This window comes from Peromyscus maniculatus, chromosome X (assembly GCF_049852395.1).
Source record: "Peromyscus maniculatus bairdii isolate BWxNUB_F1_BW_parent chromosome X, HU_Pman_BW_mat_3.1, whole genome shotgun sequence".
NCBI classification, from domain to species: Eukaryota; Metazoa; Chordata; class Mammalia; order Rodentia; family Cricetidae; genus Peromyscus; species Peromyscus maniculatus.
Window position 1 is genome coordinate 61,896,754 of NC_134875.1, and position 27,184 is coordinate 61,923,937.

At 36.9% G+C, this 27,184-nt stretch overlaps 1 protein-coding gene across 4 annotated transcripts in view; it reads right to left on the reverse strand.

The window, feature by feature from the left end:
• Diaph2 (diaphanous related formin 2) overlaps positions 1–27,184 on the reverse strand; it is a 748,266-nt gene that overhangs the window by 645,386 nt on the left and 75,696 nt on the right. The gene's annotated exons all lie outside the window — the stretch shown is intronic.

A 27,184-nucleotide genomic window follows, 5' to 3' on the forward strand; every position in this document is an offset into this window, starting at 1 on the left:
ATTATAGATTCATAGAATGTATGGCATGTTTTCCCAAAGACACAAAGGACTACTACTCAGCTTTCTAGAAGTTCTAGAAGAGTATTAATTTTTAAAAAAAAAGCACTGGAAAGAGAAGCTGGGGGGCTGGGGTAGGGGGGCATGGGGTAAGAGTCTTATAGCACACCAGGTTGACCTTCAATTTATGATCCTCCTGTCTTTGCCTCTTGACTGTTTAATAGTCAGAAGACTTCTTAACTCTCTTCTACAAGCTCTTATTTTCTCCTTCCCCTGAATTCACAGATGTATCTGCTCTCATAATGTCTCAATTCTCAATATGGCAGAGTTATTCTGCTAAACATCATTATCTATGTAGACTGGCATCTTCTTTATCCTTTTAACTAGTATCTGCAAACAAACTCCTGGAACTCTCAAGCTCACCAACTCTATTTTTCTTTTCCCTAAAATAAGCCCAAATAGGATCTCTGTCCACATCAAATGGACTGCTGGGTTTCATGGTGGTGGTGGTGGTGGTGGTGGTGGTGGTGGTGGTGGTGGTGGTGGTGGTGGTGGTGGTGGTATATACCTGTAAAGGTATATTTTTGGTAACTGAGGTAGAGAGACTTATATTGAATGTGAACAGCACAATCCCATGGGGGGGTGGAGTACTAGTATTCATCTCTTTCTGCTTGTGACTGTGGATGAAATGAAGTAGCCACTAGTGCTCTCTCTGCCACCCCATCTCACCATAAGGGCCTCCTTAAAATCTGATCCAAAATCTTCTCTACAACTGCTTTCTGTCAGGAATTTGATCACAGATGTAAGAAAGGTAATATATAGGGGAAGTTCTAATCTCGTCCCTTTTTTTCTACAAGATGAGTGTAACATATATATTAATGCATTGTTTTTTAAGTGAAGAAATACAAATATAAAGAAAAACAGAAGCAAAATGAACATCTATCATACGTACATAATGGGAAGCAAAATCAAAATGGAATACAAGGGAGAGTTATCTCTTTCTATTCATCAATGGTTCTAAGATTTCAAAAGCAGGCCTTCCTCTAACAGAAGCCAGAATATGGTATGAACCGGAATCAAATTGCTGAAAAGAGTGGAGCTTTTATTATCTTCAGTAAAACCCTATTGCTGCTGAAACTATCGTTGTGTGTAGCAAAATTAGTTTGCATAACAGGTAGTGGGCCCAGTAACAGCAGCATTATAACAGGATTCTATTTCATTATATTATGTTTATTCATTGACAAGTATACTTTTTTCAAAGCATCCAAACTCATTACTAATAATTTAACTAACACCTCCTTGGAGCCTATTTTAAAGTCACTTTCATTTCAAAATGTAATGAAACCAAAATAAAAAACATTACCAGGCCCACACACATAAACCTATTTTAAAATAGCTAAAACTTAAATAAATTAACATTGAAATGAACAAACTAAGTCTAAGTCTCCAAAGTTACATTAAATTTAGATACTATTGAAATTATGCTTTTATAACAACTGAAGTGTTAAACTAACTGTAGCATACACTTACATACATATAACAAAATTCAAATTAACAAGAATATTCAATGTAATCTGATAAAAAAAAAGGTATCCCCAAACCTTCATGTTTTATAAGCATTTCCAATTTACAAAGGGACTGTATCCTTAAATCTGTTTGTAAATCAGATGAACATAAAAACAAACAAAAATAAAAACATTGGGACATTTTCCAAATAAAATAGTTTAACCAAAGTATTTAATTACAAAGTCTACACAGAAAGATACATTTGAGCCATAAAAACACGAACTATTGTAAAACAAAGAAGTAGGAATTCCTGATCCCTTTGCAAATGGTAGCCAGAATGATGAAAAGGATGAAGTCAAGAGAAAGCCTTGAACATTACTGTTGTTTGGAAGTGGGGCAGTGGGAGTGGGAGGCGGGTGTTGTTTCAGCATTTATTGCCAAAGATACCAAAAACAATGACAGTACATTCTAGCATTATGGAAGTTGGCTCCCTGTCTGCAAATGAGCAATCGAATATTGCTTGGAGAGAATGCAGCAAGAAAACCATGGAGACTAGCAAATACCACCAAACAATTCCTTATTTTACAGCTCTGTGCTTAAAAGTAATGGATAATAGGTTTGCACTTCATTTATGAGCGGTAGCTTCCCCTCCTAGAAATCCCTAGCATAAAAAGCTTGCATTTGTTGCACATTCTAGCATCCATAAATAACTATCTTGGTCTCCTACAGTAAGTAGAGTAAGCCTCCCTTGCTGTCTTACCAAAGTGCCTGGGGGGGTTATACAGGTAGATCAATTGAGAGTTAACAGGTCACTGTCAGGCACAACTGACCTTGGACAAATTAATTACCTTCTATAAATCTGAACCTCTTGAACTGAAGAAAATAATGATTACCTTCTAAGATCACTTACAATGAGGACAGGATGAGATCATCCATGAAAAACTTGTATTTATCACAATCCCTAAAACACAGTAAAAAGTCAGGAAGTATTACTGGAGAGTTGCCTGGCAGACAGGCTGGGATAGAGACAGACTTTTGTATAATGAAACAGGCATCATTCCTCTCACACGTCATAAAGAAAACTGCCAGCTCACCAAAAACATACATTCCAGAAATATGAAAAAATATCTTCCCCGCCTCATGGAACAGCACAGGATTAGGGAGCCTTTTATCAAATTTCTAGGCTAAATCACATTGCCTTTCCTTACCAAGTTTTAAGACGTCCATGCCTCATGAAAACAACTTTTTTAAACAATCTATTTTATTGGTAGCCAGTTATTTCCTTTGAAAATAAAACTCATAAATATTGATGTGAAGTTATGAAAGAACATGAAAAAATGTGTTCCAAATTATGCCAAATATTTCTGTAATCTTTACTTGTTCACTTGGCATAATTACTCTGTAGTTGTACCTCTTTGTTTTATTATTAATTTTATTATATTATGTACTGAGGAAATCAAGGATACCTATTTTTCCATAAGCTTTCATAAGGAGAACCAAGTACAATGGGGTCTTTCATTTTCCATAAGCAGTGATCCATAAATGTATGTTCTGTACTTGAAAGAGGTTTTTTTTTTTTTTGGTTTTTCGAGACAGGGTTCCTCTGTGTAGCTTTGCGCCTCTCCTGGGACTCACTTGGTAGTCCAGGCTGGCCTCGAACTCACAGAGATCCACCTGGCTCTGCCTCCCGAGTGCTGGGATTAAAGGCGTGCGCCACCACCGCCCGGCGAGTTTTTTTTTTTAAAATACAACAACTAAAAGGGGAGGGAGAGAAGCAATCCTGATGGAAACTTTTAGAAAATGCAGTAGACATAGGCTGTACTGCTGAAGAGTATAATGAATCTCCCCTTGATGGCACCTCATCAAGATCAATTTCTATTCTTTGTAATAATAGAGTAATGCCCTTCAAACCCATCAAAAACGGTGGGGCTGCTTTTCTCCTGGTAAAATAACTAAAGACTACTATAGCTTTTACAGTTCTTCCTTCTACTGTTAGCTGTCACATCTCACTGTCAATAACACCTTTCTTTTTCTTTTTTTTCTTTTCAAAACATAAGATTAACTGGGTGAAAGCCTGAATTGACAACCACAAGTTTCTAAGACATATTAAGTGTCTTTGTTTTCCATATTTAACTTGGGAAAAAAAAGGTCAGGCAATGCTGCAAATGGTTGGAAATTGTTCCTGATAAGAAGGAGCATATGCCAACTACAGAACTGCCATAATTGTAGTCCCCCAAAGCATTAATGTAAAGCCCAATTGATAGGAACCTTAAAAATCAGCAAGCATGTTAGCACATAAAACTACACAAAGCAGTAATCACACGTGTGTGTGTGTGTGTGTGTGTGTGTGTGTGTGTGTGTGTGTTTATATATATATATATCAGAGATTCACATACACAGATCAGAAATTTAGATCTTAACATCGCAGGATATGTGAAACTACAACAATATGCTAAGACTTTCTGGAACTCTCTATTTTTCTTTGCTTTATTGTTTTCTTGGCTTCTGCCATATGAATATCCCAACTCGCCAACCAAAACAAAAAAAAATAAAGTCTGAATAAAAGTCAGTATAATAGTATATGGCTCTATAAAAACTATCAAGCAAGAGTATATCTAGCTAACTATATTTGCAAGAAGACATGGAGTATAAGCAACTATATTTTTAGCAAGCTTTAAAGCTCTAGCTAGGGCAGTGGGAAGTCAGGTATGTTCAGTGTACTCATAAAGCTTAACTAAGGAATTCAGCAATAATGCAAGTCAATGAACAGGTACTTAAACCACCAAAGCATTAGAGATACCTCTAATAAATAACTGAGACCTTCATCATTCTGTCTAAAGATTGAGCATATGAGTAGTTTAAAGTACTTAAAAATGGCATACACTACAGTTTAATTCTCTTACCAACACTAGTATTCACACAGAGCCATACTGGCCAGAAAAGTTCATAGAACAAGCCTAAGACTATCCTCTATGGAAGGCTTGCTTATAAGATTGGCTATTCGTAATAGTGTGGGAACGTGGATTTAGAATATATCCCTGGTTTCCTAAATGATAAGGTGAATGTCACTACGTCTGTTGATAAGAAAAAAAAAGTATTTTATAATGAAGATGTGCTTTCCATGGAAGAGTCTATTTTTTGTAAATGCTAAACTGAGCACCTAAGTAAACAGCCCCCCCCCCAAAAAAAAAACCAAACCAAAAACAAATCAAAACAAAAACAGAACTTGGGGACTGTCTTTTCTACTAGCCTTCCGTGGACAAGAAGTTCACACATGTATTGCTATATTTTCACCACTGGGGAAGAAACCTTTCTATGTGATCTCTCTCGGGAGGCAGACAGCAAGTGGACCTACTTACAGATTCCTCCAGGAACTGCCTATAGCTTTTCCCCTTGGAATCAAGCAGTGTCTACTAGACTGCAATAACAAATCTTAACTGTTAATAAAACTAATCCCTCATTCTTGTGAGTTCTTTTAACAAATCTCCTGAACTGGAGACTGTCTTGGTAAAACTTATGCCCATGATACATGTGGCACTGTATTGAATACATATAAGATAATGAAAAATGATTCACCCTTTGATCTGACCCTGAAAATACTTTCTTTTGATACTGAACAGAGGTTTGGGAAGGTATGCCAACAACAAATACATGCTGACTGTTGGTACAAAATTTAGTTATCATCTATTATATTCCTTACAATGTTAACAATGGGTTATTGTTGATATATAAGTAAATACATGGCCCTTTTATGGAGGGGTTTACAGTATTTAAAAAAAAACCTGTGCACATGACAAACTGTGTCCTTGGAATTGCCATTTTCTGAAATGTTTTTTAAAAAAGATACAAAACTATTCCATGATGGACATCAATCTTTTTTCTGACATGTAATTTTACTTCCACAATTTTCGTGATTCTCTTTGGATAATGACAAGGATGTTATCTTCCTTCAAACCTTAAGTCATACCAGACCACATTCACTGCATGTGGTGGGAGCCTTGCTAAAATTTATCAGCTATCAATGAAGGTATCAAACCCAGTGCAGAACTTATTTAGAATACAAACACAATCTTAACGCTCAATGATCACACAGTCTCCTAAAAGAGATACAGTAGTAAATGAATACTTTATAATTCCATATCACAAGTGTGAGAAGCTTACAGGAGCAGAACTGACAACACAGACAGTGAGGATGTGACTGATGATCTTGACAATAGATACCATAAATGTTGGAAAACAAATGTGGGACAAAGTGCCATCGATGGCAACACCTGAAAGGTAGTCTGAAAATTATCTCTAAGATTTGTGTTCCTACCTGTAATTTAAAAGAGTTGTGTGTTTTTCTTTGAGTTGTAAAATTAGAAAGAACATTTTATCAAGATATAAGTTTACCTGATACAAAAACCAGTATTAAAAACCCTTTGAAAGCAGATACTACAATTGTAATCAAGAACAGGATTGGTGAATAAATTATATCAGGATGTGTATATAGTCTCAAAAACATGTCATTTTGCATTTCCCCTGTTACACAAAGCTTCCTACCTTGAAAGAAATGTTTCATTTTACTTGGCATTATGCTGAAAATGGACCTAATTTTTCAACCAATTTCCATTAAACCAACAACAAAAAAAAATTTATTGAAGGGAAATAAGTCTTAAAATTACTTTTAATCACTTCATTAAAATTAAACCTCTTTACCTTAAAAAAATGACAGATGTTTTCTTTTTTACACAGAAATATTACACTCTCCTATCTTTGAGGACTTCAAAAAATATATTAGTTCAAAATCCATTTCTTGGTTCCCACTGAGATTTAAATTACCTGAAACTAATAGCCTCACTGCAAGAGTTCTATTCCATGGCTTGTAAGTTGAATTCACCAGCATGACATCTATGTTTTATATATGTAAATTCCACAGGTTTACTGTAAATTCATGACATTGACAACAGTGGTTTCCTAAAAGCTTGGTACTGCCACTGAAACAAATACACAAAATGAGACAGGAAGCACCCATAATTTTTCTTGCTTGCCTATTTTATTGTGGCAATCATGAAAAGAATAGAGACAGTCTAAAGCACAAAAACTAAAATAGCAGCTGAAAGCAGTATAAACTATATGAAAAAGAAATATTTGCATATAAATCAAAGAAAGCAATAAGGCTTACCTCATGGTACATAATAAAAAATTATTTTATTACAGAAGCTACTGCCTGCATTCTAGCCTCCATTATTACATTTTCCAGAATTTGGCATGGACAATATGAAAAGAAAATTTACTAGCAATAATATGTACAGAATTGACCAGGTTTTTCCTTTACCTTTTCAATTCTTCCTAATGCTATAAGAAGCCTAGTATGCAGAACAAAACATCAAACTGTGAGTGTACTAAAGTAAGAGGACTAGTGTCATCAGAGGTGAAAGCACAGCCCAGGGAGACATGTTTCAGCTCTGGGCCATCTCATAGGTAGCTTCATTAAGAATTTATTTCTTATGTCAAATAACTATGCAAATAACAATGGCATTGTTCATCAGTCCTATCTGCTACTGGTTACTCTCAGAAAATCTGCTCACAATCACAGCTATTCACATAGATATAAGTAATTCCAGGCTGTAATTACCTGAGGCCCCTGTCTCCACAGCACTTTAATTACTCCCTGGTAATCAGGTAAGCACTTAAGGGCGGACAGCAACTTCTTCAGAGCTTATCAAGGGGCTATTTAATTCATGCAGCTGCCAAATTCTGGATCACTACCACACTAAATAACTTCTTTTATACTACAGAAGGGTGTGAAGTTTCACTGATGGCAACAGAATTTAGTACCTTTCTGTAAAAAGGGCCCTGTGGGTACAATGGTATCTTGGATCAATTGGTTTCTTCAACTCTGTCTTCAAAGACACACAGGTTTCTTCAAACTTGTGAAAAGACTTGACTTTTCCTCTCCTTGTTCTCTTGTAGCACTCAAGGACTTTCTCTTCAACTCCTCTACCTGCTCCATTAATTCTAGTCCATCCTTGTGCTCTCTTTTATTTTTTTATCCTGTTCTTTCTTCTATCTCTCCAAAGAGAACTTGAAACTCTAAGGTTTGGCTTGTGCCTCCCATGTGAAGACTGATATGCTTTGAATAGCTGCCTCTCTAAAACCCATGTTGAATAATGAGTGTTGCTTTGATCATCTTAGGTGGTGTGACCCATGGGAGATGATAGGTCCATGAGAGCTCTGTCCTCCCAGGTGGGATGATACTATGCTGAATCAGCAAATTCAGCCTCCTTTCACCTCTCCACCCTTGTTCTTTCTGCTATATGATGACAATTCATTCTGCCTCTCCAGAGGATGCAGCAAGATGGCCCCATCGAATGCTAGCACTTCCTATCCTCCAGAACAATGGAAAAAATAAGGTTTTACTCTATATAAATTACTCATCCTTCAATATTCTGTATTTGCTGTCCAAACAGATGATGACAAAAACTCACAATTCTCACCCTTCCCTTTTATCTATTTTCTGTTCAGATTCTCCAACATACTAGTAAATATTGCCTCTCATTTTGTTTCCTTTTCCAAATCACTATGGGTGTGTGTATGGGTGTGTGTGTGTGTGTGTGTGTGTGTGTGTGTGTGTGTGTGTCTAAAGCTTAGTCACCTCCCTCGACTGGCAACAAAATAAATGGCTAACTTTTAACCATCACAATAAATCTTATTATTAAAATCAACATCACACAGCCTGCCAGAATGCAAACACAGTTAGAAATACTCTAGAGTTACATTCTTAAGCACTGCTACTCATCAAGGCTCAGATCATCTGGCCCTGATTCAGGCAACCTTACAGAAATGACTATTTTCCAGTTGCGGTCAAGGTCCAGATAACATTTCCAAAGTCTCTATTTGGAATTGTTGATTTATTCCACAATCATTCAATATTTTACTGTTCTCTAAACTCATGGACCACAGTCTATCACATCTTCTTTCTACACAGCCAACTCCCATGCATAATTCAGGGAAGTTAGCAAAGAGTAAACAGTTAAGTTTGGCTTGGACATTATCACCTCCACTCCATTTTGTTTCAAACTACATGATTTTGAAAATATCAAGAGTCAACACAATTAAATTGCACTAAACTCATTTAATTAGGCGTGTTTTATAGTTACATTGCTGTTTTATATTGGTTTTAAGCATAGTTTAGTGGATGAAGAACATCTTCCTAAATACCAAAGTAAAAGGACTGGATTGTATGCCAATCAACATTACTGGTGCTCTGCATCTACAACAAGAAATCAAAGACCAAAGTGTGTGTGTGTGTGTGTGTGTGTGTGTGTGTGTGTGTGTGTGTGTGTGTGTTTTCCAAGTAGTGGACAATGAACAAATAAACTTAATGAGGTTCTAATATTAATATTATTAACATTTTAAAAAAATTACCTAAAATTTATATATATATGTGTGTGTGTGTGTGTGTGTGTGTGTGTGTGTGTGTGTGTATAATATATAAATTTTTCCCATTGTTGTATTATTCTTACCAAATGAAAGAATTTTGCATCTATAATCATGGAATCTATGCCATTATTTGCATGGAAAACTGGTACAGACTATTAAAATCACAAGCAGCCAGAAAGCAGATCAATAAAGCAAAACACCTCCCTGTCTAGAGTCAGTAGGAAATGAGATGTTTTAGGAAAAAAATATTCAAGGAAGATAAAACACTTACATTCTGACACATCTATTTTAAGGTATTAGGTTGAAACATATCTCTGTCTACAATGTACTACTATACTTTCCAGTGATCTGAACATGTTATAATAAACACATTATACTAAAAATGTGACTGCTACATTCAGATACAGATAAATGGTTACTGAGGACAAATGACTGACAAGTGTGTGTTACAAGCTCTATAATCACACAATAGCTTTCGAAATTATTACAGTAAAAGTAGCTTTTGTTGTTGCACAGGCATAAGGCCCATAACATAGAGAAGTGCTTCCCCATAGATGGAAAAGAAAGAACCATTTCCAGATATAAGTGTCTGTCCTCAGAATCAAAGCTAAGAAGACTAGGGGTCAGTTTCACCAATAGATGCCATTCTTATAGGCCAGTGGTTCTCAACCTTCCTAATGCTGTGACACTTTAATACAGTTCCTCATGTTGTGGTGACCCCAACCACAAAATTATTTCATTGCTACTTCATAACTGTAATTTTGCTACTATTATGAATTGTAACATAATGTAAATATCTGATATGTGACAGTTAATTCTCACAGATAGAAGGACTTGTGACTTTGCCTTATGCCCTTTTCTCCTTAACCTGATGATAAACATAGCCCTTTATATATGTTGATCCCTCAGTGTTTCAGTCTATTTTCTCCTTGTCTGACAAAATACACAAAATAAGCAACGTAAAGGGAAAGATTTATTTTGGCTCATGGATTGAGAGGGTACAATCTATTGGGACAGGAAAGATAGGATGCTGAAGTGACTGGGTCCGTGGTGGAGAAAGCATGATGCTCCTGGCTCACATCTCCATGATCAGGAGGCAGAGACCTCAATCTAGAGTGTGGAACAAGCTACAACCCATAAGGCCGGCCCCACTCTTCTCAGCAACTCATTTTCTCTAGCTAGGCCCCACTTCCCAAATGTTCTGTAACATTCAAAAGCAATGCCTCTAGTTGGGGACCAAGTATACCACACATAAGCATCTGAAGGACACTTTACATGCAAACCATAAAAGCTATCCATCCAACTATTAAACTATCATAGTCACTACCTCTGAAGACCACAAGAGAACTGATCATGCCTTCCTCAATTTGCATCTGCTACTAATGGCTTTGATACATGCCATTGATGTAACTGCTACCACCAATAACCTCTACTCTTCTAATACTTCTTAGTTATGTGTTTTGTTTTGTTTTTCTTTTTGTTTCTATCCAAGAAGGAAGGGTTCCAACATCAGTTACCAGCCTGGCCATGCCTTAGCTTTGTCACCAAATCAGTAACCAGTAACGTATAAATACATAATGCCTAATTCTTACTAGACTGGAACTGGTATTCATTTTCCCATCTTGTCCTATTTTAGTTACAACTTAGACACTCAAGGCTTTTCTCTCCACCATAGCAGATCCTCACACACATACATTCACACACCCCTTCACTGTATAGTGATCTCTCTTCTGAATGCTTTGCCATTATCGCAGGATTTGCCCTTGGCTTACTAGGATTTTACTGTGGTCTGATTGTATACATTTGTCATTTAATACTCTATCCTGTGCAGGGAATAAAATACTTTAGAGGAATTTAATCCAACTATGTTTTTCAAATAAAATGTTATTTTTATGAAGATATATTGAAAACTAGAAAATCACACACCATCACCTCCATCAACCTCAGAGTACAGGAACTGACACCTGCCTAACAAATATACACATGAACATTCTAGACAATCACAAGCCCATGTAAACTTTAAACTTAAGGGGCCTTGTAACCTTTTTGGTTCCTGCTATACTCCCACTATCTATAAAAGTACCTGTTATGTTCAGCAAGTACTAACTAAATATTTTTAAATAAATGATGAAAATAAGTGCCTGGACTGAATCTACCAGGTTGAACTCAATCCTCAGGGGAGTCTTTGCCCTGGAGGAGATGGGAATGGGGGGTACGCTGGGGGGAAGGCATGAGGGGCAGGAGTGGGAAGAACAAGGGAATCCGTGGCTGACATGTAAAATTAAATTAAATTATAAAAGAAAAAAAGAAATAAGTTATGGGGCTTATAGATCATTAGATAGCTGCACAAAAGTCAAAAAAGTGATGAGTGATGCTGTCCTGTATGCTGTGAATATTTGTTGCTCTGATTGGTTGATAAATAAAATGCTGATTGACCAGTAACCAGTCAGGAAGTATAGGTGGGGCAAGCAGACAAGGAGAATTCTGGGAAGAGGAAGGCTGAGTCAGGAGACACCAGCCTGCCATCCAGGGAGCAGTATGTAATGACACACAGGTAAAGCCACAGAAGACATGGCGACATATAGATTAACAGAAATGGGCTGAGTTTAAGTGTGAGAGCTAGTCAGTGGTAGGCCTGAGCTAATGGCCAAGCAGTTATAAATAATATTAAGCCTCGATGTGATTATTTTATGAGTAGGCCATGGCACTGCAGGGTACAGGACTGAAGAAGCTTCTAGCTATATAAAAGAGCCACACATTTGAAAATGGGAATATGTGTGAACATTTATATCACTGATGAATTGTAAACATCTGCTTTCAATAATATTTTTGTTTCTTAAAATATAAGTCTAGGAGCTGTGAAGATGGACTCAGTGGTTAAGAGCACATGTTGTGCAAGCATGAAGACCTGAGTTCAAATCTCAATGAGTCATGTAAAAATCCAGGTGTATTGGTATATATGCTTATAATCTCAAGAGTGAGGGTATTGGTACAGGGGGACAGATCTAGTTGAAACTACTGGGAGCCCTAGGTTCAATGAATAAGGCAGAGAATGACTCAACAGGACACTTAGTTTCCTCATCTGTCCTCCACATGAGTGCACACAAGTACACACATGCACACACATGTGCTCATACACCACACACAGACATACAAATGCACACCACCCAAAGAAATATATATATATATATATATATATATATATATATATATATATATATCTCACATCTTAATTTTAATTCCATCTCCTTCCACTTGACAGTTATTCAATAAAGCATTATACTTGAACTATTCAGCATAATAAAAGTACACACAGGAGTTAAATTACACACAGAATTAATAAATTAGGAAAGTAGTTCAGTGGTAGAACACTTTCTTTGAATGGACAAAGCCATGGATTCAATCCCTAGTACTGCAAAACAAAATAACTTACTTGATGGGTGATGTCATTCTTATGCTGTGAGAATGTGTTGCTCTGATTGGTGGATAAATAAAGCTGTTTGTCCAATGGTGAGGCAGAATAGGGTTAGGCAGGACATTCTAACTGGAGAGAGAAGGAAAAAGAGAGCAGAGGAGACGCTGCTAGCTGCCACCATGAGAAGCAAGATGTAAAGATACCGGTAAGCCACAAGCCACATGGCAAAGTATAGATTTATAGAAATGGTTAATTTAAGATGTAAGAGCTAGCTAGTGAGAAGCCTGAGCTTTAGGCCATACAGTCCATAATTAATATAAGCCTCTGTGTGTTCATTTGGGTCTGAACAGCTGTGGGGCCGCAGGAGCCAGGCAAGACCAGGAAAACTTCAGCTACACTTACTAATGGTTGTTCATTACATAAGGTGATTATCTTATGTTTACCTTCATCCATAAAAAATGCTTATCTATGTTTCTGGTTTTCTTTTTTCTTTTTCTTTTTCTTTTTTTTTTTTTTTTGGTTTTGTTCGTGACAGGGTTTCTCTGTGTAGCTTTGCGCCTTTCCTGGAACTCACTCTGTAGTCCAGGCTGGCCTCGAACTCAGAGATCCACCTGGCTCTGCCTCCCAAATGCTGGGATTAAAGGCTTGCACCACCACCACCCGGCCTGTAATTGTTTTCTTTTTTTTTTTTTTTTGGTTTTATTATTATTATTATTATTGTTATTATTATTTTATAACACCATTCAGTTCAACATAATAGCCACAGAATCCCCTGTTCTCCCCCTCTCGCCCACCCCTCCCCCCAGCCCACCCCCCATTCCCACCTCCTCCAGATCAAGGTCTCCCCCGAGGACCGGGGTTGACCTGGTAGACTCAGTCCAGGCAGGTCCATTCCCCCCTCCCAGACCGAGCCAAGTGTCCCTGCATAAGTCCCAGGATTCAAACAGCCAACTCATGCAACGAGCCCAGGACCTGGCACCAATGCACAGCTGCCTCCCAAACAGATCAAGCCAAATGACTGTCTCACCCGTTCAGGTGGCCTGATCCAGTTGGGGGCCCCTCAGCCTTTGGTTCATAGATCCTGTGCTTCCATTCATTTGGTTATTTGTCCCGGTGCTTTATCCAACCTTGGCTTCAACAATTCTCGCTCATATAAATCCTCTTCTTACTCACTAATTAGACTCCCAGTGCTCCACCAGGGGCCCAGCCGTGGATGTCTGCCTTCAGATTCCTCAGTCCTTGGATGGGGTTTATGGCACCACTATTTGGGTGTCTGGCCATCCCATCACCAGAGTAGGACAGTTCCTGCCGTCTCGCGACCATTGCCAGCAGTCTTTTGAGGGGGTATCTTTGTGGATCTCCGTGGGCCTCCCTAGCTCTCTGCTTCCTCCCCTTCTCACCTTCTCATGTGGTCTTCATTTACCATGGTCTCCTATTCCTTGTTCTCCCTCTCTTTTCTTGATCCAGCTTGTAATTGTTTTCTTAATAGTTAAGGTGAACTAGTATTTTTAGGAAAATGGTTTGAATATAAATCAATAGGAAAATGGAAAATGTGAATGAAAAATTACCTGACCTTAAGAAACAGCAAGTAATTACTACATAATGAAACTTCAGAAGTATTTTATCTTAATTACTCAGATCAGAATAATCAAAAGGACAGAACCCAAGACAGACATCCAAAAAGTAAAAATTAAATGGATTTAAAAATAAGACAGGTGAATGGGTGAGGTAATGATGACAATTTTCTATTAGAAAGGAACTAAATGGTAGTGGTAGGGAGGTAATTTTCTATCAATATGGAGGAAACAGATTAAGGGCTCCAAACTTAGGACTAAATTTGATGTAAGTAGAGGTCTCTTTTGTAAACATAAGTATAGAGTGGGGATACTTGTAGAATTTACATCTGCAAATGCCTAGAATGAAGAAATTACAAAGTTCTTTGTGGCAAGAAGCAAAATATTACATTTTCGCTCATGCAGAATATATATTAACAATACACACACACACACACACACACACACACACACACACACACACACACACACAACATGCAGACACAGGGAACTATTTGGAGGAAAGAATAAACCAGCAAAGGAGTGATGACAGATGGGAAAGGACAGTGGTTCATGACAAAGATGAGCAAGGGGTGTATGTGTATGTATGTGAAATGTCAAAATGAAACCCATTGTTTTCTAAGCCAACTACAAATCATAATAAAATCCTAGTTTTAAAAGTAGAATTGAGCCGGGCATGGAGACACACTCCTTTAATCCCAGCATCTGGCAGGCAGAGGCAAGAGGCTCTCTGGTCAACACAGTGAATTCAAGGACAGCCAGACTACATAGAGAAACCTTGTCTCAAACGGGGTAAAAAAGTAGAATTTAATACTTGAAATATTCAAAAGGATTTGGCAGTGATCAATATAAATTCCAAATATAATTTCAATGAATTAATGTTTCAAGTTGGGTCGTTTGGTACATCAAGTTGTGTTGTATTTGTCTAATGTTTTCTATAGAGGAAGAACAGAAAGGTCCCTGGATTAGAGATAATATACATTACAAACAAAAAATATATTAATTATTTGTTTATAAGTTATTTTTAGTAAAAAGCTGAATGGTATTCACAGACTATCAATCAATAAGTGTGCCAATGAATTTAAATGAAGAATCTATGAAAGCATAGTGATTTTTTTTAATTAAAACAGGAAGGGGAGGCTAATATCCTATTTCACAGAAGAATGCCATATGACAAACGCAGAAATAAAGACAAAGTCAGAAAATCATTCTGGAACAAAGCAAGTAAAAACTGACTTGAAGCAGGAATTCCAACCATAGGTGTAAAAAGTATACAAATGTTGCTAAGGAACAGGTTTCTTACATGATCTCACATGACCCTACTTATCACTTATTAATTTCAAATATAAAAGACACTTTCTCAACCCCTATGATGTGGCAGCCAGATATCCATATGTCTCATGATTAGATGCTCTGAAGCCAAGAATCTCCTATGTAACATCCTTGCTAAAAATATTTACTCTAAATTTCATCATGGAGAAACAGACAAATCAAGGCTGGGAAACATTCTGCATAAATAACTGACCTGATTTCTTCAAATTAATAATGAAAATTTCTCCAATGCATCCAAACTCTTCAAGATTGAAGAAGATGAGGATGATATAGACAATAAAGTTTGATCTTCAACTGGATTATAAGAACATAATTATAAAAGGTATTAAGATAGCTGGGGAAATTTGAAAATTGGCCCTAGTTGGATAACATCATCACATCAGTGGAAAAAAATAAAACTAAAATTTGATTATATGCACTGCTGATGCTGGAGAAGGTCCTTGCTCTTTGGTGATACATGCTTAAGCATGAAAGGCTGAAGCATAACAAATCAGCAACAAAAACTCCGAAAAAAGAAAAAAGGAGAAATAAGAAAAAGAACGAATAAGCAAATATAGTACAATATAATGTTTTAACAAGAGTCTTAGTGAGAGCTATAAGAGTATGCATTCTAACATTACAGTGACTCTGGAAGCCTTAGAGCAAATAAGAAAATTTGGCAGAGCTCCTTACATATTCATTAAATGGACAAAACGAGAAACTACAGAATTATCAATCAATTCATTTAATCAAAGCATTATCTGCCAAAATTCTAATCTCATTTTAACTCATTTTAAAAATGGTTCATTTGTTATACACAAAAAGCTTAGAAAATATTTTGGGTGATTTTAATCAACTTCCTGAAATGTGATAACTCAAAAATAAAATTAGAATTACGCACTTGTGTACTCACACACAATCTGACGCGACATTTTATAATTGGACTACATTAAAAACAAAAGCATGAAATTGTTTTAGCAGCTATTTCAGCCTAGTCATCTGTTTAATACAAGTAATTTTTCCAAATGAAAACCTTCCTTCATTTTGAATAGTAATTCAGCAGTGCCCTCCCCACAAACAAGGAAAACGGGGCTTGCCAAATTTTGTCAAACTCTTTGATGCTTTTCTGCTACTACTTACTGACCCCATTCCTCTAGATTTGTCTCCGAATCGCTTGTGCCTTGTATATATTTTTTAATTAGAAATAACTATCAATTTGAGAAAATAAATACTAAGCGTTGTTTCACATCTTGATGGTGATGTGTATATTATTTTAATGCAACAATAGGCTAGAGAGCATAGCTATTTTTCATCAGGCTTCTCAAATTATAGAGGAAATTACATTAAAAAATGGACCATAGCTATTCACATACTCAACTTTTCTAAAGATAAAATCATGCCACAACCACACAAGGTGAAAATTGTTTCTAGATATTCAGTTTTCAGTAACTGTAATTAATGGACCTGAGGGTGCCTGGGTTTATTACAATACTACTTCGTTATCAAATATTTAAGCTATCAGAAGTATCTATCAGTGTACATCATTATAAAGCAAATATGCATTGCTGAAAGGAAAATGTATTGATAAAAATTAGTATAAATAATTTTAATAACAAACATGCAGCAAAGAAATGACTGCATATAAACTTGCCAAAATATTAATCGCACTTTATGTAAGGGATATAGGATTATGGATCATTTTTAATTCCTATTCCAGTTTGCTTTCTGTTGTTGTGATAAACACCAGGACCAAAAGCAATTTCAGAAAGAAAGGGATTATCTCCTCTTAAAGGTTATAGTCCATCATCAAAGCAGAAAGTCAAGGCAGGAACCTGGAGACAGGAGCCCATATAGAGGTCATGGAGGAGTACTGCTTACTGTTTTGTTTCCCATGGCTTACACAGCCTGCTTTCTTATAGAACCCAGGACTACCAGCACAAGGATGGTACTACTCGTAATGGGTAGGGCCCTTGAACATCAATTAATAATTAAGAAAATGTCCTACAGGCTTCCCTAGAGGCCAATCTGATGGGGCATTTTTCCTCAATTACAATTCCCTTTCCCCAGATATATCTAGGTTGACAAAAAGACTAACCAAAACAATTCCATTTTGCTACTCCACTAGCTTTCACATAATGCATTGGTCTTTTTAAATCAATCTCTTAAGTTAGTACACAAAGTAGTAGGTTTCTTTACTACATTTTTGTGCATATATGTCAGGTTGTTTGTTTTTTTGTTTTTTTTTTCATTCCCTTAGCACACTTTTCCTCTCTTCCTGGATCCCTTCTTCTCATAATTGTATTGTGTATTGCTCTTACAAAAAAGAGAGGTAAAATTCTGAAGTCTTCTTTTAAATCAGGTATTTAAAAGAAGCTGGGGCTTTTATACTTATGTTCCTTTTTAAAAGAAGGCAAATTCTTTTTTTTGTTGTTTTTTTTCATTATTCTTTATTAAGAAAATTTCTACTCACTCCACATACTATCCACAAACCCTCCCTCCTCCCTCTTCCCACCCCCCAGCCCTGTTTCCCAAGCCACCCCACAACCCCACAACCCCACAACCCCCAAATCGAGGTCTCCCATGGGGAGTCAGCAGAGCACAGCACACTGAGCCCAGGCAGGTCCAAGCCCCTTCCCACTGCATCAAGGCTGTGCAAGGTGTCACACCACAGGCACCGGATTCCAGACGCCTGCCCATGCACCAGGGACAGATCCTGATCCCCCTGCCTTGGTGCCCCCCAAACAGTTTGAGCCAAACAATCGTCTTCCATATCCAGAGGGTCTAGTCCAGTTTCATGGGGGCTCCACAGCCACCAATCCACAGTTCATGGGCTTCCACTAGTGTGGCCGGTCATCTCTGCATGTCCTCCCATCATGATCTCGATGTCCCTAGCCTACAGTATCTCTCCTCTCTCTCATCAATTGGATTCCTGGAGCTCAGCCTGGTGCCTGGCCATGGATCTCTGTATCTGCCTCTATCTGTCACTGAACAAAGGCTCTATGATGACAGGTTATTTGCTAGGTTGGTCACCAGAGTAGACCAGTCCAGGCACCCTCTGGACCACTGCCAGCAGGCCAAGGTGGGGTCAACTTTGTGAATTCCTGAGTGCCTCCCCAGCACCCTGCCTCTTCCTATTCCCATGATGTCCTCATCTATCATGGTATCTTCCTCCCTGCCCTCCCATTCTTTCCCTGTTCCAGCTTGACCCTCCCATTTGCCTATGTTCTCATGCCCCACCCTCACCCTCTGCCACCCCCCACACCCAGTCCACTCATGTAGATCTCATACACTTCTCCTTCACAGGGTCATCCATTTGTCCCTCCCAGGTTCTTTCCCTGTTAGCTAGCCTCTCTGGAGTTGTGGGTTGCAGTCTGGCCATCCCTTTCCTCCCATTTAGTATCCACTTATGAGTGAGTACATACTATGCTTGTCAGAAGGCAAATTCTTAACTACCACCAGAAATCTGAAATTATTATGTCATAAACTTTGTCATTGCTCAGTTTTCCTGACTTCAGTTTTAGAAAGTTAGTAAAGCCCTAATTTATAGAGTATGTATAAGCAAGGAGTTCAGACTAAGTGCATAAATGATGCCATGGCTGCACAGTTTAAAGATGAATCTTTTCATATTTAAATGCAACATTAGGGATGACACCCATAGTTGCTTATGTCTTTTTATAAAGAAGCAATAGTAAACATAATCTTTAGCCAAAGAGCAATGTCAAAAATATGAGATTTTACAAAGGATAGAAGCATAATTGGCTTCTAAAGAAGACACTAAGTAACGAAACAAATGCATAAATGCATTATTAGCCAGCGCTTGTAGTTCAACACATTTCTTTTGAAATGTGTATTAGGAACTACCATAAGAATTATCTCCTTTACTGGTTATTACTGTAATGGCTTAATATGGAGCATGTTTGACAGTTTACAAGTGTTTCAAAACTCCATCAGTATAGCAATATATATAGAGAGAGATGTGGGCCAAAGAAAGGTTAACCCTTTATCCCAAGTCACTCAGGAATTAAAAAGTAAATCCCTGACAACAGGTCTTCAAAGTCTAAGAGCTTATAAACTCTTAGAAGACAAAAAACCATGTCTTAGTATGCATTAGACATAATTTAAATACTCTAGGCTGTAACAGAAATAAAATAATTAGACATCCCTTTGTTCAAATGTTATAATTTCTGCATTAAGCATTTGTTTTGTATGGTAGGTTTCCCGTAAGTATGTTTACTATGTACAACATTCTGTGAGCAAACAAAATCGCAGAAAAATTCTAAGGGAACAATCAGGATGCCTCTAGCTGATGTGATGAAGAGCTATTTTCAGAGAATGCTGAATAATAGCACAGGAGTGAGGGTGGACTCTTCTCAATATTCTTCACCCACATCTAAACTGAGGAAAGAGAACACTTGCATAGACACGTCTACAACCTGAGTAAAATAAGAAAAAGAACATTGAGAGGGTGGGTTATAAAGGAGTACTTAACAATTCTGAGGCCCCAATCTATAGACTGCAACCCAACAAAAAAAGAAAGAAAGAAAGAAAGAAAGAAAGAAAGAAAGAGAGAGAGAGAGAGAGAGAGAGGGAGGGAGGGAGGGAGGGAGGGAGGGAGGGAGGGAGGGAGGGAGGGAGGGAGGGAGGGAGGGAGGGAGGAAGGAAGGGACAGTAAAAAAAATGACAGCTATAACGGGAGAACTTGAATTAGAAAAAGCTGAGTGGCTACTTAAGCCTATAAGTATCCTAGGAGAGTTCATGGGTGATAATGAAGATAGCTAGTTAAATTTTTATTTTTATTCTAAGGGGAAAAAAGACTTTCATGATGCTAAACTTAATCTCCAAAGAATGAGGACTGTTTTTGAGAGGCATTATAAAATAACTAGCAGTCTTCTGGTTTCAGTTCACATGCAGTTATAAGAATGTAGTGATTGAACAGAGAGATATTAATTATTTTATTGCTGTTACAGTCTAGTGTATTTGAAAATGTCTAAGGTATACTAAGACATGGTCCTTGCCCTCTGAGAGCGTATAAGCATTTTAATTAAATATTAATTAAACAAAGCTAATGTTTAATTGAAATAAATTATAAAAAGCAAGAGCGCATAAGATAGGTGAACATGGATGTTATAAAACTCAAAGGGAAATATTTCATCTCTTTCAGTCTAGAAAAAAGGGCTTCAAAAATTACAGGCCAATGATAGAAATGGAATTATTTCTAGTGTGTATTTTTGGTCCCTAATGCAGCAGTAATTTTGCACTTTTTCCTCCCATTGAAGTTGCATAGTAACATCTGTTTACATGCATCAATGTTGTCAATTTACAAATGACTACTCCAAAACCACAAAGATCATTCTTGCTCAATCATTTGGGCCCACAAAACAACACTTGCTGAGAAGGATTTTATCCCTTAGGATGCAGTAGCTTCTCCACGATATGAATAGACTCAAAATGGTTTCAATAGATTTAAGCAATGAATAATCTTTTAAAATACATTTAGATAGCCTTATCTTGATATTTGGGGTTTTGTTGTTTTGTTTTTGTAAATCAGCTAGGCAAATGCTTTATCACTGAGCCAAGTCCCCAGACCCTCTATATCCTTATCCAAAACAAGTCTAATACACAAGCCAGCTTGCATACTGTTAAAGCATTAGAAAAGCAGAAAGTAGCTAGTCATTGCAGTAATGAATGTGAAATTAGTGAAGACTAAAATGAGTACTTTAATAGTGTTTGTGCAGTTCTTTAAAAGATCACTTATTATATGCCACCATTCAATAGTCTCGGGTCTTCTTTTCATCTTACTAACAAATGAGTTTTTCTACTTTATAGTTAAAAATAATAGCATTGATTATTTTTATTCTGATTGAATTTAGACTTTTAATAAGATTGTTACCACCATCAAAACTAAATCTTTTACAGTAGCAACTATTCTACAATGTCTAAATCCGTTAGAAAAACACAATCAACTTGGAGTATGAAAAAGCAATGTTTTACCATCATGAAGCAACTACTTCAAACTCCAATAATCAATGTTTTGTCTCCCCCTTCTGGACTACCCAATTATAGAAAGGGGTAAAAATAGAAAACTAAGTTTTAATCTTTCATCATAGGATATATTAAAATAATTAGTTTGACACAGGTATACTATCAACATGAAGCAATCATTACGGTATTATACTGTTAATAAACTAATAAAAATTCAATTTAATAATAGAATAACAGCTCAATAGCTCACAAAAACATACTGCCATGCTTAGTGGTATTTTATGGATACTGCTAGTAATAGATGGTTTACAGTCAGGTACACAGCAAGAACATTTTGAACTTAGAAACTGGCAATAAAGCAATCATTCAGTCTCAATCTCAATGTCTCTCCCGCTCTCTTGACAAGGTCTCAAACTGTGGTGCAGGCTTGGCCTTGAATGCCTATGACTACTTTGCATTACTTTCTTCATCATCCTGACCCTAGAAACCTATCAAGCTCTCTTTTGGGAAAAAAAAACCTGTAAATCACTCAATTAGTGAAGACAATTCTCACATTCCAATTAAGGGTAAAAGTAACACTTGTATTGAGCTTGCTATGATGAGCTTGTCCTTTGGACTGAGATTATTTAGAAAGATTACAAAAGGTAAAAAGTAGGAGTTTCTAATCATTTCAGATTGCCTATCTGAAAGACAATAATCCAGACTATGAAACATGTGTTGCTGTTCTCTATGCTAACCCACTGAGTCTCTGAGATGTACACACAGTGCTCACGACTTAGTATGGATAGTTGGGCTTCAGTTATGAGTAGTGAGAGATATTCAAATGATAACTGATTTCTTCTCATTAGCAAGTTATAGAAAATATATTTTAAATAGTAAAACCAGTAATCTGCAACAGTGAGCCCCATTATAAAAATCACCCTGCTAATGCTATAAAACTAAAGAAATGTCCTTGCATGGTCAGACTTTACTTCTGCTTTCGTGATCTTAGCAATTTCTTCTGGATTTACATATGTAACTGAACTCATCATCTTGGACTCCAAACTTGGTCTTGCACTTGACTTCTGTATGAATGCTTGGGTCACACTTGAATCAGCCACACTTGAAATTTCAGTCATTATTGAGGCCCACGTCTCTTCTTCCCTTTATATTCATTTGCTGAGGCTGATATAGTTCACATCCAGTCTTCCTTACTCTCTCCTCTATACTCTCCATTTAGTTCCTACTAACCATACTCCAGTTCAGAGTCATGATACCACTGTTGAAACCACTTGCTTGAGCTCTCTGTCCTCAGTCTCTAACCTCTCCAATGTCTACTGCTGTTGAGTTCTCCCCAGCAGAAACCTCTGGTTCTGTCATTCTAAGCCTTAAAAATGTCCAGGGCTCCCCAGTGACTATTCACACAGCTCTCCTAAAATGACCTCAGCTTACCTTTCCAAGTTTGGGGACTGCTAGCTATGTTTAAATGTATTTTCAGCCACTGTAACTAGCTCTTGGCATTGGTTATTAAATACCCGTTCCTGTCCTTGGCCCATGCCATGCTACCTACCCACCACACTCTCCTTTCTATTCCTCAAACATTCCATGCATGTTCCTGCCTCAGCTTTTCACTTGACATGGTCTCTGGCTGCAAAGCTATTTCCTATATATCTGCATGGCTCTCTCCATTTTCACTGAATTCTCACTTGTTCACATAGCTTGCCTGTTTAAAAGAGTATACCCCATCACTGCATTTTCTCATCTTGCTCTTTTTTTTTCATTTCTTCCTCCATAGCACTTGACAAGACCTGTCATAGTATTTGATATGTGCCTTATTCTCTGGTTTCCTAACTAAAACGTTAGCTCTATGAGGACAACCTGTATAGTTTATCATGCTAACACTACAAGGAATCCTAGAAATTAGGACCTGTGTATTTATATTGTGGTTCTCAGCTCCAGCTTTCTACAGGTCCTGCCAAGGAAGAGTGGAAATGGTCCATTCACCAGAAAGACTAACCTGCCAGTTCCCTAAATGGAGCCTGAAGGTCAAGGTCTATATGCTCATTTCCAGGCTTTTGTTTCATGTTTTCTCTAAGTTATTATACTGCTATGGAAAAGGTGGAGACAGAATGAGACAGGCTCTCTCCCACCAATTTTAGCATAAACAGGAAAGGAAATTCATTTTTCCACTTTCATGTATTTTATGTCCTTTTTTGGAATATGGATGTGTATTAGAATGCAAAGTCAGACATTATGGTCAGGGGCTCCAGTAATAATACCAAGAATATTGCAAGAATATTGCCTAGCATATAACAGGTATCTAATAACTCTGGGTTCAAAAAAAAGAAGGGAGTGGGTGTGGCAGGGTATGCTTGTAATGGCAATATGTGAGAGGTCATTGAAGAAGGATGAGGAGTACTAGGGTAGCCTTGGATACATGAGACCCTGTCTCTACATGGTTAGAGAAAGTGAACGCATGCTAAATTAGGCATTTCTTTTTTCTTCTGATACAGGATCTTCTTACGTAGCTCTGGCTCAATATGTAGACCATGCTGACCTTGAACTCAGAGATTCACCTGCCTGTGCCTCATATGTTCTGAAATTGAATACCTTCACCACCATGACTAGTCAAAAGTCAGTTATTTAAATTCTGTTCTTTCCATAGGTAAAACAAACACCCCTAAAACCCCTGTTGCTGCCCTAGGCCCTGAACTATTTACTATATTAAATTGACTTATGTTTAACCCTGTAAGGTCTAATCATTATATTTATATTTTTTTAAGTATAATGCATAATCAGGTCAATTGTTCCTTTTTTTTCCTTATACCAGAATGCTTACTTTTATAAGTATGGATAAACTATTCCTGGCTTATAATGAAATTAAATCAATCATTTTAACTGTTTTCTAAATCTGTTTTATGTGATGTATTACTAAACAGTAAAAACTATTCTGGAAAAAAAAACTATTCTGTTCACAGAGTTCTACTATACTTATTTAGAACTAGAAACCCCCAAAAAGTCATCATTTAGTTCTACCTCTATCTGACTCCAAATTCTCTGCAACTTTCATATAGGTAATGGAAGACATTTTATCAGTTTCACATTATAGAATCTATAAAAAATCTTCAACTCCTTTAGTGACTCTTTAAAATAAATGTGTCAGTATTAACTTGAGACCATATAGGACGTTTCTATTTTTGTTGTTGTTGATGCTGCTGTTTACTTTTTTCTCAAAGCCCAGCAATAACCCACACCAAATAACACATGGCTTCCAATAAAGAGGAAACGCCTTCTTCTAACATTATACAAAATCCTTCCCACCTTTTTTTTAGTTTTATTTTCTGAGACAGGGTTTCACTATATAACAGTCCTGGATGTCCTGAAAATCACTCTGTATACCAGAGTGCTGTGAAAGTCACAGAGATCTGCCTACCTCTGCCTCCCGAGTGCTGAGATTAAAGGTGTGCACCACTTGCCCAGCCTTCCCACCATTCTTGATCCAGAAATAATTGCATTTCTACTTTTAAACCTACAAACAGCATACTATACTTAGAAAAAAAAGATACTTCGTGGTCTTAATTACAGTTTATAATGTAATTGCTATTTATATTTTCAAATCATGCTTGCATAAATATTATAGTTAATAAAAGAATAAACTGGACATATGATTGAAGTATTTATTTATATTTTGAATATATTAAACATAAATAGTCCACTGAAAACTATTTTGAAATTAGTATTTTCATTTCACAATGGGAAGTCTGAGGTTCATATATGGTCTGCAAATTACTCAAGATCTTACAGGCCCTATGCAACACAGTCTGAAACTCAACCCTCTTGGTTATGAATATATGACTTCTACAAAATACAGAACATGTCCAATGGACACAGAAAGACTAACCCAAATAATGATAGAGACTACTGTTCAAATATGTAAATTACTATAAAATAAAATAGGAATGTCATTTTTAAAAAACCCTTAGGAAATATATGAAGTAATAGGAACTACCAAATAGAACGGAACAACATGTATAAAAGAAAGCTGCAGGAATTCAGGTTAGTTATGAGGTGGAAATGGGAGGTGGTTTGGGGATCACAATTAAGAATCGCTTCATGCAAAAGCTGCAGAGTGAATATGGGCAGACTATTCACAAAACCAGAATCAGTATGACCTGGGGACGAAGCTGTAGCTATGTCCCAATAACACGCATCTTTCAGGTTTGCTTTTTAAAGGAAACTTTATAAATATGAAAAGTGAAAAGCAACAGCAATAGTAAAAAGAAAATCAGCAGCAGGACCTCAAATGTTATTATTTCGGCTTGCAATCAGTGTTAAGAGAAACAAAAGTGAAAAGGCCATGCAGACCTACTTCATTGTATATTCCATCTTTCCAATTCCATTCTGGCTCTTCCAGTACTCATTTTTAAACAAATGTTAAAATCTAAGTAACTACAATAGTTAAATTTATTATTTGAGAATTCTACTGTCTATAGCACTTCTATGAAATTTCTACCTGCCTATTTTACCAGCAAAAACAGTCCTCCCGTCTTTTGAAAATGAATGAGCCCATGACACATAAGTCCTTTGAAGCTATCTTTTGACTGAGGTGATTTTTATATACTGTATGTTTATATCTCTCTGTAGCTGCAAAAACAAAAAGTAAAATAAGGACAAAACATCCATAATGCACCTCTCCTACCCAACTGTAAATTAAACCTTCATTTCCTGTAGAAGGGGTTCCTATAATTTATTCTCTTTGTAGGTCATGCAAGCTACAAAGACAGTTTTGTTGACTGGCAAAAGAAGACAAGTGAGAGCTTTATTCTAAAATGTTAAAAACATAGTGCTAGGGAGATGGAAGGACTTACACGGGACAGCTTCTTCCTGCAACATGAAAGTTAATCAAGATGGATACTTAGGTACTTGCTGGGCCACCAAAGAAGGAAAGAGTGTTCTAGTTAAAAGTTAGTATATGCTTTATTTAGAAGGATTCAAGAAAAATGTCTTTAGGAACTATTAAGAGTTCCTCTCAGAATAAAGACAGGAACACAGCTAAAGTTGACATTTTTAAAAGCAGGCATAAGATCACAGAGATGGCTCAGTGGCCTGACAACCTGAGTTAAATCCAGATGGTGGAAGGAGAAAACTCACTGTGGGAGTTGTCCTCTGACCTCTATACATGTGCCATGGCACATACATACATACACACACACACACACACACACACACACACACACACACACACACAAATACAACATTTTAAGGAAGTAGAGATGAGATTATAAAGGGAAATTGGGAGCCTTTTGAAGCTTTTACAGAGGACAGTAACATGTTCCTGGTAACTACATGTAACATCTCCCATGTACAGGGAGGAAAAAAGGGAATAAGTAAGGAATTTTGAAAGGCAAAGTTAATATTAAACACATCCACTATGCTAAATACATAGTTTTTCTGTGATTTAAAAGATACTTCATACTCTATTCTCCATATAAATAATATATACTGAAGAGAAAACGTAATTAAAAATAGCTCTGAAATACAATGCAGGTAATGTCCAGCTTGTTACATAGGTATATTAGAAACTGCAATACTGTAAGTATAAAATATTTAAATGGTAGCACGAAAATGAACATTAAAACATAAGCTGATAATTTTAACTTATTTATTTAATATCTGATGTCCAGGGAAAAATTACTCACCAAAGGTCAGAGCCAATATATACCATACAACAAAACCAGGTCTTCAGGCCTCCAAACTGCATAGCACGGGTTGATATGCATGCACATGTGCAGACATACACACCATCAATGACACCAAAATCAAAGTAAGACATTATAAAAAAATTGTGTAAACAGAAGACCAATACTTTAGGAATACACACACACACACACACACACACACACTGCTCCTGAGAAACTGACATACAGCACACAGTTTCACCGAAGTTACCTAAAATGTCAGACATACGATTCTCCAAGAAAAAAAAAAAGAAGAA